The following is an 11848-nucleotide window of genomic DNA, read 5'->3' on the forward strand; positions in this document are numbered from 1 at the left end:
TTTCATTTAAGGGTTAAAGTGATCTTGGTTCACATTTATGAACAGACAACAAAAAAATTGGTTCTTCCGCGGTTCTTTGGGGTGGTTAAGATTGCTATTAGCACGCTGCCCTACAAAGAACATGTTAAGGCCCTGTATAATTCTTAAAAGGTCTAGAACTTTCAGTTTAGATGGGGGACACTTTTGCGCTGCTTTGATGCACCGGGTACACCTTTAGCGTATTCTTTTCACGTGCAGGGTCTCGCCATTTCGTCAAATAAGAAAACTCGAAACATTCAATATGCCAACGCAAAACTATCATCATGATTAAATTATAAATTGGGCATAATTGCCATATTTCATATGAGCTTGAGGTGTGATTTTTTCAATGTAAACAGTCACAATAGTTATATTTATATTACCTATTTTACCACATTGGATGAGCAGGAACCCAACCATGCACTAAACCTACCATTTTCAATAAACAACAAGATAGAAAGGCAGATACAAACTACCGTCATAATTATTAAAAAAAATATTCCATATCCAGTCTTTGGAGGCAAAGCGATTGATGTGATAGGAATAGACGGCAAATCAAAAAAATGCGGCCAGAAGAAGCCTTACATCAGCAATTGGCTCTCTTGTATGTCTAGTGACCGACTGCGTCAAGCTACGGGCGTATCTTTGAATGATTGATTGTTGATGTGCTTGTTAACGGAAGCATGGATCCATTTTAAGCAATTAAACCTTAGGTTTTACTCTTTCTTGCATAAAGAGATCGTCTGGCTTCGAAACTTGGAAAGGCAACACACATGATTGTAATGCTTTTATACCGCTGTTTAGGCGTTGGTTTTATGCAATACAAATAACCTGGGACTGTATTTTATTTGCCTGTACGGTTATACTGTCGAAAGTGGAGAGGTTTCGGGTAGGGGTGAGGGTACGTAGCTCAATGCAAGTATAAATTATATAAAATTATTTATGTCTATGTAATGCAAAATGCTGAAAACAATTAAAAATTTAAAAACAAACAACGAAAAATGGAAGGACCCTGTGCTTCGAGAAACACGCTACGGGGTACCTGAGCATCAATGTAAGGTGATGCCAAGGGGTCCTGACAAGCATCAATCTATGATTGAGTTGGAGGATGACTGTGTTGGGCGTGACCAAGTCTTATCTTTATAACGAATATCTCTTTGGATTTGGGACTTTAGTGTTTGCAACTTCTACAGAGCTTCTTGTGACCAGGAGCTTGGTAACACCCCAAGTGAAAGGGACAAACTTCAAATCACAGTCATATGACCCATTTACTAAATGCAGTTAAAAACCATCGTCAAGTCACGTCAAGTCAAGTCCCCTTTTACTTGTCACATGACCAACAGATCAATGTGCCTTGTGAGTGAAATTTCGGGAGCGGGCTCCCGCAATTGCAGAAAAACAATTTACATATAAACCATACAGGACTTTAAAGATGACAATGTGCAATATTGCACAGACCTATAAGTCAGTACACACAATGTGTACTATTAGAATACTTACAGTTAGCCCCTAAACATATTCCACTTACACAGTATGTCACATATACATTATGTGGAGATATACACATTACAAACTGCTTCGGTACAACAGATAGTCTACATGTACGGGCCCACCAAAATGTCCGGATGGCCTTGATGGTACCCGTGGTAGCCGGCCGATTTGGTATAAAGCAGTGGTATGTATCGTCCAGGTTGCACTGTTGAAGTTAAAGTGCCAGTGTGTTGCATACCTATCTGGTGGGAGTATGTCTGTAGGGCTGCTGTCGGTTTGTATTAGTTTTGATGTTATTAGTCTGATCGCTGAGGGAGAAAATATCCCCTTATCGGCTAGGCAGGCTGGATGCTGCGGGAGCGAGTGCCGAGTGGCATAGACGAGAGGAGTGTGTGTGGACAGGTGGCTGCGAAGTCACTGAGGAGCCTCTGGGGATTTCCTTCTGTACACAACAGATGGTGTAGATGTCCTGGAGGGAGGGAAGATCACCCCAACAAAATGTAGCCGGCAGTTGCACGACCCTTGCAGATCTGGTTGCGGTTGCCACGGTGTGCTGTTCCAAAACCAGGCAGTGATGTAGGCCCGTCAGGATGCTCTCCAATTGCAGGTGTAGAATTGTTCTGAGGATGCGGGACTCTTTTCCAAACTTCCTCAGCATTCAGAAAGAAGAGGCTTCAAGCACATGCATCGTTGGTGTAGAACAGGGGAGATGCTCACTGATGTTACGCCGAGGAACTTAAAGCTGGTAACGCGCTCCACAGGTGTCTTGTCGATGGTGATGGGTTTTGTGTCTATGCTCTGTCTTCTGAAATCCACACACAGCCCTGGTCTTGTCGAGTATTGTTCTCACAACATTAGTCAGGGTGTCACACTCCTCTCTGTAGGCCATTCTCATGCGGTATCAGGCTTCACCGTTGTGTGTCAGCAAATCTGACTAGTCGTTGAGCTTTGTATGGCTGCAAATCAGTGTGTTAGAGGGAGTTCAGGAGTGGGCAGGGACACAGCCCCTGAGGAGCACCATTGGTTGAGGGTATTGTTGCAGACCACTGACTTGCTGTCAGGAAGTCCGGATCCAGCTGCACAGAGATGTTTAGTCCCAGAGTCTGGAGTTGGGAAACAAGGTGGCAGGCACTAAAGTTATTACGCTCATACGGTAGAGAAGTGGCAATGTTCACCAGTAGCTGGTTTATTTCCCTTTAAAATCTGTGCTGTTATTGATGCCCCTGCCACATGCTTATTGCATCAGTGGTGTTGCATGTTCCTTCAACTTGTTTTTATATTGTCTTTGGGCGGCTGAGAATTGTAATGGCTTGTTTGCGGGTTGTCAGCATTTCCGGATTTCAAATCAGATGTCCGCGCTGACAAGGTACGGCTCGAACATCGATATCACTCCAACGGTTTTGGTTGCGGATAGATGCGGATTGTTTTTGTTAGCACTACATATCTACACACTTCCTGATGAAACACATTACAGTTTCTGTACACCTCTATGTCGTCATCCGATGACCAGTACATGCCCCCAGTCCACGTGATAAAACGTCCTGTAGTATAGCATCTGCTTGGTCCGGACCGGAATTGGATTTTTGGGGGCGGGTTGCTTCCCATTCCGTTTCTGCCTATAAAGCAGGAGAACATGGAAGAGTGATCCGATTTGCCGAAGGTGGGAAGGAGAGAGATTTTAGGCGTCCCGGAATGGCGAGTAGCAGGGTTCAGTGCACGATCACAACGCATGTGATGGTGATGTGTTTTGACCATATTTTTGGAGCTATTGTCATGACGGTGGCTTTGTTAATTCACCATAACAATAAACGCTGATCTGGGTACGTTAGGTTCCTGCTCACTTATATTCCCCTGAGTTTTGAGGCCGGGTCTGTGTTTCGCTTGAGGGGAAGTAAAACAGCTGTGATTGGAACCGCTATGGTAAATTCCTTCGTAGCCGATGGTCAACACAGAAGCATATGAAATTCCAGATCAGGGGAGGCAGACGGATTTAATCGAGTGTAGGTTCCTTCATCACACCAGAAGTTGGTGATACAAGACGAAACAAACGCCTCCACCTTGCTTGCCTGTGGCTCTTTCGTTCTGTCTGAAGAACCCTGTGCACGGTAAACCCGTAAGCTTCGGACGGCTGAGTCGTGGAACCCAATGCAGACATACAGGTTTCTGTGAGGCAAATAATGCAGCAGTCCCTTGTTCTCGGTGGTATGACGAACATGACTGCAGTCACAGGACTTGTGTCTAGTTGCCTGAAGATTAGCCACAAAATGGTTTGAAGGAAGGGGCCGGGACAAGATCTGAGATCTGAACGGATACTGGCTTTCTTCACCTTTTCCAGTGGCGTTCTTTTGTCGTGACTGTTCGGCCCAGGACAAAGGCTCTGATGCGGGGTGAAACAAAGCGCCAGTGTTCAAGAACTGCAAGTCCGCACTGCCATTAGGGACATTCGGGAACCCTACCAGTATGTTAAACGCAGTGGTCTGTCGTAGAAAGTGATGAGTTAATGGTGGCGATACAGTATTCCTAAGGATTATTTGTAAATCATAAAGTTGTTCATAATAAATAATTTACATTTCTGTGTTTAGATGCGGTAAATACATTAGTATTGAACATTCAGGCATCTATGCAAACATAAAGTAAAAGTACATTGTAATAACACATTTTGCCTATAAATACATGATACTAGGCAATGTTGTCTAATGCTCACTTATTTTTTGTTTTGAATCTCCAGGCTAATGGGTTTTGTGTAAACTATGGGTAACAGTGTCAGGAGTAGTAGAGGGTTGCTGAATAGGAGGGGTATTTATGGACAAAACTCAGACTGCTTGAGGACATTAGGGAGTTTACAATAGACGGCCATCGCACACTATATATTTATATTTATCTTACTAAACACATGGATAATTGTCAACCTTTTACAAAGAAAATCATCCTAAGCATTGGAACAGTGTGCCTTCAATAAGACTCACCTGGAATATGGAGCTTGCTATCCACTCCGGCCAAACTCCTGTCAAACCTGGCAATGGTAGTACTGTTGTTAAGTTGCCCAGTAGGCTTTCTTTGTGCTGATGCTCCTCACAACCGTGTTTGGGAACATGCTGATCATCATCTCCATCTCTCACTTTCAACAGCTCAGTCTCCAACTATTGATCGTCGCTACTGCTAGCCTGCCCGGATGGTGGCTGGGCTCTGGTCATGAGTCCCGCATGGTGTAACGCTTTGGGAAGGCTGTCGGGGTATGTGTGTATGAGAACTTGTAAATTACTTTTCTAGTTTTGAGGACATGACCGAAGGAGTGTAACGATGCGCCACTTAATGCAGTCTACAGTTGATCCATAGTCTGTGTGGACACGGTACTGGGCCATTTTGTGACGCCGCACACACCGTCAGAGGTACAAACGCATGAGGGTCACCAAACAACACTGTGACTGTATTTATTACCTTCATATGGCTGTTTTCATTTGTGTACAGTTTCTCTGTTGTGTTTTCAGGGATAAATACAGTTGGATTAGAGATGGTTATATTGCAGAGTTATTGTGTGGGAAATTGTGTTGTGTTTTTTAAAAAGGAGTGGAGTATTATATGTCCAGTTCTTGTATTCTTTCTTCCTGGGACAATCATGAGCTCTCTGTATGTAAAAATCTTCTATGTTGCCCAAAAACATGCAAAAAGTTATGTCAGAGAAAGAGTGACTGGAGGGTTGAAGAGCCAAAGCTCTGCTCACAGAGAGAGAAAGAGCAGCTAAAACTCTGGCCATTGTCATGGGTGTTTTTTTGTTCTGCTGGCTGCCTTTTTTTACAGCGTCTGTTCTCGACACTTTTTTTTAAATTTTTGGACTCCAGCTGTTGTTTTTGATGCTTTGTTTTGGTTTGCATATTTCCAACTCGACTTGTAACCCCTTGATTTATGGATTTTTCTACCCTTGTTTTCAGAAGGCCTTTAAGATTCTCATATCCACTTATATCTGTGGCATCAAACAATCTAACACATTAATATTTGAATGAATACTGCTCTCACACTAATTTCAGGCATCACAATAAATATTTATTTTTATGTAATTCTTTTTATTTCATATATGCTGAAACCATTTTGCAGAAGTGTTTTACTGGAAGCAGTCTTAATCTTTTTAGTAATCTGATGAAAAAGAGGGGCACGCATGCAGGGTTTGCACTACTTTCAAAATATAGTTCAATTATTATAAAACAACCTAAATAGCCTGCATTTTTGTGAAATTAACATTATAAATTGCATTTAATACATTAAACTCTTTTGATCACATTTCAATGAGACTATTAAAATAGTCTCCTTTTAGAAAAGCAGTCATATTTCAGGAGTTTGTTTGGTTTAAATTTCCTGATTAAGATCCAGATGATTAAAGGAAAATATCATCAACTGAACCAACCTGGTCACACTTATATCTTCTGTTTAAAAACTGAAAAGAGAAAAAAGATATGACTGACAGAAAATGTTATAATTTTAAAGTTAAAATGTATGGACATTTTAAGAACTATATGACGTGGTCTACCTATTGAGTGTGTGTTGACGGTCTTTGTAGTTAGATGGTGGAGCTCCAAAAGCTCAATAATGAAGTGGCTCTGAAAGGATTTTTTAACAGTTACAGATAAAAAAATAAAATAAAAATAAATAAATAAATAAATAATAAAAAAAAAAACATAAGCTCTTATATTTATTGGACATTTATCAGCAAATGGTTCTTCAGGATATGAGTCTAAATAAAACTGTAACTATTTGCAGAGAACCTTTAATAATAATACATCATTTGATTTTGTATATTGTGTGTGTTCGCAGCGCAAACTCCAATCTGTGTGATTTTATGAAAACAACATAAACTGACTGGAACTACCTGTTCTTTCAGCTGTTTGAACACACCGAGTTTAGGTCTGTTCCCTGCAGTCAGAACAGATTTGGATTACAGTGCACAAATAAATTTGATTAGTTTTATATGTTGCTTTTTTTTTTATGTATTTTATGGTTCTATTGTCAGTAACAGCATTTAAGAAAAAATGGCTATATATTTTCATTTATCTTATTTAGGATTAAACAAGTTGGCAGCAGAAATCACACAACAGAACAAAATGTTATCTTTTCATATTAAAGGGATCATATGATGCGATTTCAAATGTTCCTTTCTCTTTGGAGTGTAACAAGCTCTTGGTGAATAAAGACGATCTGTGAAGCTGCAAAGACTAAAGTGATATTCTTTATAAAAGTTAAGACTTGTCCACACCCCCCTGAAACGTCTCATTCTAACACGCCCCCACATCTCTACGTCACTATGTGGGAAGATTTGCATAACGCTGCCCAAATGTTAATGTTAATTTTATTCTAGTTGTAGTATTGTTGTTGCCACCGTCACTGTGAAACCAAAACTACTTTGTTTGGCCTTTCAAAAGGGTACGATATCCGCTTCATCATGCCTGGAGCTGATCCGTGCTGGTCGCTGAGGAAATACATCAACTTTGCACTGTGGATCGCTGAATCAGCTTTCACCGTGGATGAAGCGGAGTCCAGCCCGGGGTCATCACATGTGGATGCTGCAAGCCAACGGTACGCTCCTTTGTAGAATCCGACTGTTGCACCGTTCTCAAGCTGGCCGCGGCTCACTCTAGGCCTCCAGCCTCTGCTCATTCAAGGCCCTGGTGTGTGATACTGTTTTCCTGAGAAAGCGTAACTACTTTGTTTTTGCATTCCTAAAGAAGACATGACTAGAAATCATGTTTATATCACGCTTATAATGGGTTTTATGTTTATGTCTCGTCGCTCCGGCCAGACAGGGCATCATAATATGTTAAGATGTGTAACATTTCCGTCACATGCTTGAGGCATTCGGCCAATCACAACGCGCTGGATAGCTGGCCAATCACAGCACACCTCGCATTTCAGAGCGATGAGCCTTGTAAAAATCGACGCGTTTCAGAAGGCGGGGCATAGAGGAGAAACAATAATGTACAATATGTTACGTGGGAGTGTAGTAGGTTGTGTGGTTTATGGGGAAGATGTGTATTTGTGGTCTAGTTTTCCCTGGCGTGTTTTTCTTCCTCTTTTGTTACTCTCACTGCAATGACTCACAGGTGGAGCTGCTAACGAAAGTGCCCTGATTGGTGACTGGAGTGATTGGGCTGTATTTAAGTCTCCTGAACCATGGATCTACGGCTCCCGGCTCTCATGGCTTCCTTGACTGATAGACAGATGTGTTTTCTATGTAGTATGGTGCCCATAGTGTGTTGTTAACTGGTTGTTATGAGACCTTTGTTGTAAACCACTATCTTTTGCTATGTTATGACTCTTTTGTTAAATCCTGATCCTTACCTAATTGGAGCATGGTAGGGAGGTGGGTGCCTTTCTTTTTATTATTCGTTTTCTCCTGGTTATGATAATTAGGAGGGAAGCTTTTGTACTTTTGTTTAGTTTCTTTTAATTCTAGGTCAGTATCTCTAAAATGAGTTAGCTTTGTTTTTGTTATTTGTTTTGGCTCTTCCCCCTCCTGAAGCTTATGTTGCTCCTTATCTACTTTTGTTTAATAAATTCACTTTTTTCACTTTAAAGAGTGTTTTTGGTGTTTTGAAGCCTTGGGAGTGAGAGCGGGGACTCCAGGGAGTCTGTTGATCGGCTCCCTGATTATTGTTATGAATGGGTTTTGAAATCCTCTTTGACTAGAGATTTGACCTCATTCGTAACAAATATGTGGAAAATAATGTTCTTTTTTAGCCTTAAACTGCATAAACACATTTCATTACACCAAATACACAAAATAATGTTCTTTTTAGCAGCATCATATGACCCCTTTAAGTAAATGAAAAAACTTGAAGGTGCAGGTGAAAACATAATGCCATTGATATGACAACTGAATGCAATATAATAAAAATGTTAATGCCGGGTTTGCAGTATAAGGAATTATTTGTAAGTCTGTTAAGTTGTTCATATGTAAATAATTTGCATCTTAGGTGTTGTCAGTACGTCAATATTGTATATTTAGATTATGTAAATACATCAGTATTGCATCTCTGCAAATGAAAGTAAATGTACATTTGGAAGAACTACACTTTATGTAAAAAACATTAGATAACATTGTTTTATCACTCATCTGTCAGGTTCAGAGCCAGGGGCGCATTAATGCACGGGCTTCAACGGGCTGAAGCCCAGGGGCCTACACTGGGAAGGGTGTCCACTGCCTGCAAGGAAATTATTTCTTTGTTTCTTATAATTATTTGAATATATGGGAATTTGCAGCAGTGACAACAGCATTTTGTAAACAAACTCACACACTCATTTTCAGTAATGCCTTGGTTGTAGTTTATAGTCAGTGGTTCAGTTTAAGTTTCCCCCACACAGTTTGTATAGTTGGTATGTTCCATGTATTCCACCGATATACTAGCAGAATATACAATGCATGCGCTAGTAAAACCCAGCATGAGAGTGTTTTTATGTTAACATGCAGATCAACAAGAAACACAGCACTGCTGTGTGAAAGGAGCTTGACCAAACTTTCTGTAATGTCATACAGTGTGAGTTCAATGACTTGCGTGTGTCAGCTGAAGGTTTTACTGTGGATTCAGTCACTGTGTTCCAACATGCTGCTTCAGAGTCTCAATCTCAGATCTGGGGATGGAATGATAGGAATCATCCTATTGTTTAAATTTGATCATTTAACTTTGAACAGCTTTGATTGAATTAAGCCTTAACATGGCACGCTTCAAAACAAAAACACAGCTAGCAATCACCAAATAGCTCACATTTATGCCATCTTGCAAAGTCTTGTTTAGATCTGCTGATGAGGAATAATTAATATTTTGTGTAATTTACGGTGTTTAAATCATACCTGTAAACTTACATGTCGGTCAGGAAAGTTTTGATGGCATTTTCTTTTCATATTACCTCCGTATAATTCTTGTAATAACATAATGTTTACTTTTATGTAGTCTCGCACAGCCAGACCTTCAGACTGACGGCTGAAGGTCTGGAATCCATGGCAGCTTCATTGGCCAAGGCCTGACCATGAGGCCGATTGACCGACATGTCAAACAACCAATTGTAACGCTGTAACCAGGGGGCCTCTGGTTATCTTAAGGTGCCCCTGTTCACAGCCCAGCCAGATACATGACATCAGTTGCAGTTTTGCATCTAAAGTATCCATATCTATTTTTGCTGTATTTTTTATATCCTTTACATTTTATTTATTATGCAAACATAAGTAAATGTACGTTTTATAGAACCACATTTTGCATAAAATACATGATACTCCCATAGTGTATCTAATGCGCACTTATTTTTTCCTTTTAATCTCCAGAGCTAAAGTTGTTTTTGTAACTATGGGTAACAGTGTCAGGAGTAGGAGGGTTGCTTCAAATATGAGGGTATTTATGGACAAAACTCAGCTGCTCTGGGTACATTTAGGGAGTTAAAATAGACGGGCATGTACTATATATTTATATTTATCTTTACTAAACAAATATTGATAATTGTCAACCTTTTAACAAAGGAAATCATCTCAGCATCTGGAACAGATGATGACTTCAAATAAGACTCAAACTGAGAATATGTTTCTCTGTTATCCACTCCGCCAAACTCCTGTCCAAAACTGCATCGTCTTACTGTTGTTAAAGTGGCAATGTATTCTTTCTTTGTTAGCTGATGATCCTCACAACAGTTTTTGGGAACTTGCTGATCATCATCTCCATCTCTCACTTCAAACAGCTTCAGTCTCCAACTCATCTGATCGGTTCGCTCTCTGAGCTGCCAGTGACTGTCTGCTGGGCTCTTTTTGGTCATGCCGCATGATGCCGTATGCGATCTGTTGAAGGCTGCTTGGTATCTGGGAGAATTCTTGTGTGAAGTTCATTCTAGTTTGGACATGACCTTCTGTAACTCCTCTTTACTGAATCTCAGTTTAATATCTGTTGACAGGTACTGGGCCATTTGTGACCCTCTAAGATACAGAATGAGGGTCACAAACAACACTGTGACTGTATTTATTACCTTCATATGGCTGTTTTCATTTGTGTACAGTTTCTCTGTTGTGTTTTCAGGGATAAGTGCAGTTGGAATAGAGATGGTAATATTGCAGAGTTATTGTGTGGGAAATTGTGTTGTGTTTTTTAACAAGGAGTGGAGTATTATATGTCCAGTTCTTGTATTCTTCCTTCCTGGGATGATCATGAGCTCTCTGTATGTAAAAATCTTCTATGTTGCACGAAAACATGCAAAAGTTATGTCAGAAAGAGTGACTGGAGGGTTGAAGAGCCAAAGCTCTGCTCACACAGAGAGAGAAAAGCAGCTAAAACTCTGGCCATTGTCATTGGTGTTTATTTGTTCTGCTGGCTGCCGTATTTTACTGCTGCTGTTCTTGACCCTTTTTTTTATTTTTGGACCCCAGCTGTTGTTTTTGATGCTTTGTTTTGGTTTGCATATTTCAACTCGACTTGTAACCCCTTGATTTATGGATTTTTCTACCCTTGTTTTCAGAAGGCCTTTAAGATTCTCATATCCACTTATATCTGTGGCATCAAACATTCTAACACATTAACATTTGAATGAATACTGCTCTCACACTTATTTCAGGCACCACAATAAATATTTTTTTTCATGTAATTCTTTTTATTTCATATATGCTGAAACAATTTGGCAAATGTGTTTTAATGGAAGCAATGATCTTAATATTTTTAGTATTCTAATGGAAAAGAGGGGCACTCATGCAGGGTTTTCGCTACCTTCAAAATATATTTCAATTATTATAAAACAACCTAAATAGTCTGGATTTGTGTGAAATTAACATTATTGCTTTTAATACATTAAACTATTTTTTATCACATTTCATTGGGTTTATATTAAAATAGTCTCCCTTTAGAAAAGCAGTCATATTTCAGGAGTTTGTTTGGTTTAAATTTCCTGATTAAGATCCAGATGTTTAAAGGAAATTATTACACGGCTCTGTGGAATACTTGATTCTGATTGGTCAGTCGCGACATTCCGAGGTATGTTATCCCTGGATAACAACTGTAAAAGGCTAATAACACAGGCTCATCCGGGTAACAGCAGTCGGGCGCTGTACACTTGGCTTGAACTATTTTTGTTCTTGGTGGAAGCCTTCCGTTTGTTTAGCCTAATAAAATATTAAAACTCGATTCAAAATGGTAAACAGTTGTTTAATAATTATGTGATCCTGGTATTGCGGACTCGCTCTCGTTTCATAAAAACCCAGCTGCTGCTATTTTGCTACAATTGGATTGTTTACGCTGTAATGGATTATAAGAGAACTAACAAACTGGTAAGGTTTTAAAACATTTTTGTCTTAATTCATTTATTGCCCTTAATTATTTTGTGC

General features: G+C 39.9%; 1 pseudogene; it reads left to right on the forward strand.

The window, feature by feature from the left end:
• The first annotated feature begins 10034 nt into the window (after positions 1-10034).
• Positions 10035-11061, forward strand: LOC109074477 (annotated as a pseudogene).
• Positions 11062-11848: the final 787 nt, after the last annotated feature.

Source organism: Cyprinus carpio, chromosome B20 (genome assembly GCF_018340385.1).
Source record: "Cyprinus carpio isolate SPL01 chromosome B20, ASM1834038v1, whole genome shotgun sequence".
NCBI classification, from domain to species: domain Eukaryota; kingdom Metazoa; phylum Chordata; class Actinopteri; order Cypriniformes; family Cyprinidae; genus Cyprinus; species Cyprinus carpio.